Source organism: Geotrypetes seraphini, chromosome 8 (genome assembly GCF_902459505.1).
Source record: "Geotrypetes seraphini chromosome 8, aGeoSer1.1, whole genome shotgun sequence".
Taxonomy (NCBI): Eukaryota; Metazoa; Chordata; class Amphibia; order Gymnophiona; family Dermophiidae; genus Geotrypetes; species Geotrypetes seraphini.
Genome location: NC_047091.1, coordinates 182631675 through 182639049, shown reverse-complemented (window position 1 = coordinate 182639049; position 7375 = coordinate 182631675).

The following is a 7375-nucleotide window of genomic DNA, read 5'->3' as shown; positions in this document are numbered from 1 at the left end:
GCCAGAGCAGATGAAAAACTTTCTCTGTGAAGGAAATCAACGGGATTCCAATACCAAAGTCCTCCCATGCCAGGCCTGGTGGTCTAGTGGTCATCAGACAAAAGCAGTCCCCACTCAGTTAATACAGGGAGCCTGCAACAGATATTCCACCTAAAATTCCCAGCATGCAACAATATAAAGTCTTCCAGGCAAATGACCTTATCCATCCAATATCGATTAGCAAAATGCTGGAACCAACCCTGAACCAGTGGCGTACCTAGGGTATGTGGCACCCGGGGCCCATCATTTTTTGACACCCCCCCCCCCTCCCCCACCATGTAAAAAAATATTTTTTTGTAATGACCATGAAACGGAATAAATGGTCAGAATAGAAACAGGCAGTGAAAATTTTCTTATATTCCAAACATAACATAACATAAATTATGTCTGAATTGTCATGACATCAGAAGTACATATGGAGTAGTTGCAGGTGATGCTTGGGACAGTTCTGATTGTGTTAGTTCGGTTTTATGTGTTTTTTCAATTGAAGGGTTTTTATTTCTTTTTGAAGGTTTTGCAGTCTGTGGTCGATGTCAATTGGTTGTAGAGTTGGGGGTCGAGTGTTGCAGCTCGAATGGCTAGGAGGTTGTCGAACAGTTTTTTTTCTTTTGACGTTTTTGGTTGGAGGGTGTGTGAATGGTGCGTGAGTTCTCCTATGTCTGTTTGAAGTGGATTGAATTATTTAGCTGAAGAAATTAGTTACCCCCTCATCCCACACACATTAATTCTCTTCCATTTTTGTTCCCATTATAAAAAACACTGATAAGTTCCCAGAAAAAAAATACATTAAAATAAGAAGTGAAAACAAAGGCCCCTACAGATGAGAACATAACATAAGAATAGCCTAACTGGGTCAGACCAATGGTCCATCATGCACAGTAGCCCATTCTCATGGTAGCCAATCCAGGATACTAATACCTGGTCAAAACCCAAAGAGTAGCAACATTCCATGCTACCGATCCAGGGCAAGCAGACACTTCCCCCATGTCTTAATAACAGATTATGGACTTTTCCTCCAGGAATTTGTCCAAATCTTTCTTAAAACCAGCTACACTATCTGCTTTTACCATAACTTCTGGCCACTTCATTTTAAAGTTTAGATCTTTCCTTTCAGAGATCTTGCTAGATGTCAAATACAGCACAAGGTAACTTCACATGGACTTAGCTGTGCAGGAAATGTGAATCTCCTCATACACCCACCATATAGTGCAAAAATGTGCAAAGGTCTGTTTTTTTCTTTCGATCACTACATAGCCTAATGCCACACAAGCAGCGCTGTTACAAACATATTCTGTAGGTCAATGCTAAGGATAACAAAGTTTCCTTCCTTGGACCAGAAGGAGATACTGATAAACCACTGGAAGAGATCCCAAAACAACACCCAAAGACCCACTCAGTGTGTGAACCAATTGAGTGGAGTGGACTAACTGGGGGGTGGAAATAGCCCCGGAGTTTGCTCAGCAGAATTTCCCAGACCACCTCTTCCTCTCAACACATTGACATGCTGCTGCCACCACCACCACTAGGAACACCTCACTGGGTAGGCCAGCTATGCTATAAACTTTATAAAACACATTATTATATTTTCTTATAAAGCGCACATATTTTAACTGAACTCTCTGACATCCTCAGCCTTTCTATTCACAAAAATAGAAGGAAGAAAAGTTCCCATTTCCTGCTGTCTCATGTCCCCGGCCTATACAATATTTTTTTTCTGCAGACCCTTCAAAAGTCTGACCAAATCCTCATTTCACTTGCATTATAAAGTACTGAGGATGCCATCTCTCCACAATCCCAGGTCCTAAAGTCTAAGACAGTAGCGCAAACTAATGCTGCCAGATTCAGGAAAAAAAAATTTCGATTCGATTCAGCCTATTGAATTGGTTTTTCAATTCGATTTTCCTGCCCAGTTGGGTGATTTTTTTCAAAACTCCTGGTGGGTTTTATAGCTTTTTCACCCCCTTTGGCTTCTCCTAACCACACTGGCGCTGTGTTGTAAATAAAATAAAGAAACAAAAAGGACTTTTCCTCTCTGTTAAATCCTAGCTCACGTTTGCAGTCCAACACCAGCTCTGGCAGGATACACATTTCAAATCTGACATATTGTAATCACAAAACAGAAAATAAAATTAATTTTTCTACCTTTTGTTGTCTGGTTATATTTCAAATCTTGTTGGTCCAAGACTCTGGTTTTCTTCTGATAACTTGCTTGCCAGGGTCTCCTTCTTTCTTCTTTCTGCATGCTAACCATCCATCTGCCAACTCTGTCCTCCCTTTCCATTTCCCTTCCCTCCCCAGGAAGTCTGGTATCTTTCCTTTTTTTCATCTCCCTCCACAGATCCACCTTTTCTTAACTACCCTTTCATCCGGTATCTCTCCCTCCTTCCCCACCACCCCAGAGTCCACCATCTCTCTCTTTCTTTTCCCAATTACCCTCCTATCCAGTATCTCTATCCCTCCTCCACACCATCCCTTGTGTCCAATTTCTCTCCCTTTCTGTTCCTTCCCTCCCTCCCTAAATCCCATGGTCCATCATCTCTCTCCCTCTCCTCTATTTTCAGACCCATTATTTCTTCCCCCCCCCCCCCCCAAAGTTTGGCATATGCACGTCTCTTTGAACACCCCCTTCCCTCCGTGTACTTCTAAACCAGGGTCCCCCTTAAAGGTCTGCCTGTCCCCCCTTGAAGGCCTGTCCCCCCACCTTGAAGGCCTGTCCCCCCCCTTGTAGGCCTATCCCCCCTTGAAGGCCTGCCTGCCTGTCCCCCCTTGAAGGCCTGCACCCCCCCTTGAAGGCCTGCACCCCCGAAGGCCTGTCCCCCCCTTGAAGGCCTGCCTGCCTGTCCCCCCCTTGAAGGCATGCACCCCCCCGAAGGCCTGCACCCCCCGAAGGCCTTTCCCCCCCCTTGAAGGCCTGTCACACCCCCTTGTAGGCCTGTCCCCCCCTTGTAGGCCTGCCCCCCCTTGAAGGCCTGTCCCTCCCCTTGAAGGCCTGCACCCCTTGAAGGTCTGCACACCCCCCCCGAAGGCCTGTCCCCCCCCTTGAAGGCCTGCCTGTCCCCCCCCTTGAAGGCCTGCCTCTCCCTCCCCTTGAAGGCCTGCTTGTCCCTCCCCTTGAAGGCCTGCCTGCCTGCCTGTCACCCCCCTCCCCCTTGAAAGCCTGCCTGCCTGCCTGATGCCCCGACCCACCCCGAAGGACCGCTCGCCCCCCCTGGCCTCCCCGCACCACCTATGAAGCAGCCGCAGCAGGATCGCGACGTCAGCGATCCCTGCGCTGCTTAGGCGCTGCTTCCTGCGCCGCGGTCCCGCCCCTCCTCTGACATCAGAGGAGGGGCGGGACGCGGCGCAGGAAGCAGCGCCCAAGCAGCTCAGGGATCGCTGACGTCGCGATCCTGCTGCGGGCTGCTTCATAGGTGGTGCGGAAAGGTCAGTGGGTCGAGCGGTCCTTCGGGGGTGGGGGGGACTGAACGGCAAGGCCGGGAGCACCCCCTTAGGGCTGGCACCCGGGGCGGACCGCACCCCCCCCCCCCCCCCCCCCCCTTGGTACGCCACTGCCCTGAACTAACTGAAATAGTCATTGTAAAAGCCCATTTCTAAACGGTCCAATACAACTGCTGGAACATAACCATGAGCCACAGGTGACCTACTTGTACTTGTAATTATGTATTTGTAACTGTGATCTTGTAGGGTCACATCTGCCTGAAATGTATGTCCCTGCCTTACCACATTGTAAGCTAAATAGATAAGAGTTTGAGTCATGATGTACCCTACCCTCCTGTACATGTAACATTTAGAACTGTAAGATTTAGATAAGCAGAGAAATGAGCTAGTTTCCTATAGGACTATAAGTTGTATCCCTGAACCTATCATAAGTGCTGGCTTAGGACCAATAATAATTGTAGAAAGTTATAGAAGTAACAAATGAAAATTGTAGTTTTTGCATATATTATTTTGTGCATGCTTAGTGAAAAGGGCATAAAAGTCCGTGCATTTCCTGTTTCTAATACTCTAGTAGGCAGGTTGTTCACTGCACTAGAGTCCAGCATGCTGTAATAAACCTCTTGTACTTTCTTCACGCCTCTGACTTTGTGTGTCCAAGTGATCTTTCAGTCTAACTGTATTAATAGTTGTACTGATACCTGAACTAGTAACCCTATAGAATGTCCCTGTCAATCTGTCCATTGCAACTTCCTGGATAACTGACCCAACCTCTTGTAACCTGACCTTGAACTGAAAACCCAATTAATAACATAATATCACTAGATTTAGCATCAGCCTTTGATTTAGTCAATTTCTAAAAAGGTTACATTCCACAGGGGTTAAGGGTACAGTGCTGCAGTGGTTAAGGTCTTTTGTTAAGTGATAGAGTTTTTACAGGGTCAGCCTTGTCCAAAACTGTTAGCCATGGACTACCGCGAGAGTCAGTCTAATCTCCTTTTGCATGGAATATTCTTCTGAGCCTATTAGCATCATTCGTTCAGGATTCTGGAATTAGCATGTGTATCTATGCTGACAATATTGTACTTTCAGCGAAGGTTTGTATTGAGACACTAGAACTCAGCTGATTTTATTTATTTATTAATTTTTTTATCTATTTAACAATTTACATACCGCATAAAACTATGCGGTTAACATACATATTATCCTGCTCGCCCTTTAATCTCACACATATGGTACAAATAGAAGACAGGCGCAATTTTCCCAACACCCCAAGATAGATGATACAATACAGACCTTATCAAATCAGAAATTCAACAATAAAACTGCAGAAAAACACTGAATATTATTCGTTCACACTGGCTCTTAAAACTGAAGCAGCTGTAGAAGTTTTCCGGGACTTCACTATGGATGTGCCTAAGTAAGGTCTCTAGTTGGCTACAGGAACACCGTTTGTCTCTAAAACTACAGTTTGTTGGGTTACTGGAAGTTTAGATCATCCAGACGTAGACCCAGTTTTATCTAGGATCCCAACCCAGAACAAGTTACATCAAAACACATATTCCTGGAGTGGGCAGACTTGGGCCGCTGGCCCTTTTCTGCCGCCATACTCTATGTTTCAATGCTTCAAGCAGAATTTTATTTCTATCAAGCAGCATTGTGGGGTAAAGACCTAGATCAACTGCTTTCGCCCACTACTTATGAGGCATTCAGAAAACATCTAAAAACTCAACTGTTCCTAAAGTATCTAGACAACTGACCCACTCGTCTTCTTCCTCCTCCATAGTGATTCCTCTGTCCTATTAATCTCTTTCTCCTCAACGCATTTCCGGTCCTATTAACTCTCCTCTTCCCCCCTCTTAAATTCAATCAATTTGTACCTCGCTTAATCTATTGTAAACCGCATAGAACTTAACGGTATTGCGGTATATAAACTGTTATTATTATTATTATATGATCAGATAACCAAAGAAAAATTGAAACCAGATTACAAAACAAACACAAGCCATGAATAAATTAGGGAAATATCATAAAATCAACCACAAATACATAAGCAATGCTCAGATTAGTTAACCCTTTAGCAGACCAGAATATGCAAGGAAGCACGTGTAGGAATTGACACACAGAGGATGGACAGAGTCACAATGATAGGCCTGCTTGCTTTGGTGAAATACACCGCCAGAGATTGCAAAATGCACTAACTTTCACTTCATTAAAGGGGTTTTCTCACAGGGACTCACATCTTAAAGCTGCAGTTTGTCAATTTCTTATTTATATATATAATCAGTGGCGTAGTAAGTGGGGGCGAGAGGGGCGGTCCGCCCCGGGCGCCATGTTGGTGGGAGCAATGGCACTCCTCCTCTGCCCCTGCCTCTTCCCATTCCTCTCCTCCATGCGTGCGCCCCCTTCCCTCCCCCCAAACTTCTAGTTGAAGTTGTTCACGGAGGTCATCAACCCCGTCATCAACCCCGTCGGCTCTCCCATTGATGTCACTTTTGGGTGCCCTGCATAGGAAGTGACATCAGAGGGAGAGCCGAAGGGGTTGCACGGAGCACGTTGTTGACCACTGCGAGCGACAACTTCAGCTAGAGGTATGAAGGGAGGGAAGGGGCATGCGCGGCAGGCAGGAGGAGTAGAGACAAGGGTGGGGAGGGGTGTCACCACTTCGGGCACCTCTCACCCTCGCTACGCCACGGTATGGATAAAAGCAGAATAGAAACAGACTCGCTTATAACGGAACCTCGCCTATAGCGGACGAGGTCCGCTGGTCCCGGCCGTGCATCATTATAAACATACAGAAAATCATTACATATAGCGGACTCACATATAACGGACTTTCGGATATAACGGACAACTATTTTGGTCCCCAGAGCCGCTTTTAGCTGTAGATTTATTCGGCTATAATGGGCATGAAGGCTCCGCCTACAAGGCGCGTGGCATGCCGGTGATCTAGTATCAAAACGCAGCCCAGAAGAAAATGACAGAGTATTTTTCTTTCCAGTACAATACGACATAATGCTTTAGAACAGGGGTAGGCAATTTCGTTCCGCGAGAGCTGGAGCCAGGCCAGGTTTTCAGGATATCCACAATAAATATGCATGAGATAGATTTGCATCTCAAGGAGGCAGTGCATGCAAATCCATCTCGTACCTATTCATGGTGGAGATCCTGAAAACCTGACCTGGCTCCGGCTCTCGAGGACCGGAATTGCCTACCCCTGCTTTAGAGCATCTTTTCAGGTTCTGGGTTTGCAATCATTTCGTGCCATACCAAGGTTTTGCTGAGTTTTGTTATTGATGTTGCTGATACAGTACTCCCCCAATATTCGCGAGGGTTCCGTTCCACGAATACGGTTTTGCACCTGGGGAGGCAGGAAAGGGCAGCTGGAGCACCGGCGAGTAAAGGAAATCACTCGCAGTATGCTCCAACCGCCTCTTCCTGCACTAAAGTCAGGCTTCACCAATCAGGAGCTGCTTTGACACGCAGCTCCTGATTGGTGAAGCCCGACTTTAGCACAGGAAGTCCCAGTCAGAGAATACCGCAAATGACTGGGACCGCGAATGTCCGGGGGGAACACTGAATCCTTGTGCAGTGACTGTTGTTCATTGATTGTACGTTGTTTCAAGTTGACCCCAAAAAAGTTTTTTAAAAATGCAACTCTGGATATAACAGACCGTTTTGCCAGGTCCCTTGAAATTCATTATAACGAGCTTATACTGTAATAAACTTTATTTGTTTCAGTTATAGCTGAAGGTGGTTCTTCAAATCCAACACATTGTTCAGGTATTATATAAGACAGGGATAGGCAATTCCGGTCCTCGAGAGCCGGAGCCAGGTCAGCTTTTCAGGATCTCCACAATGAATATGTACGAGATGGATTTGCATGCACTGCCTCCTTGAG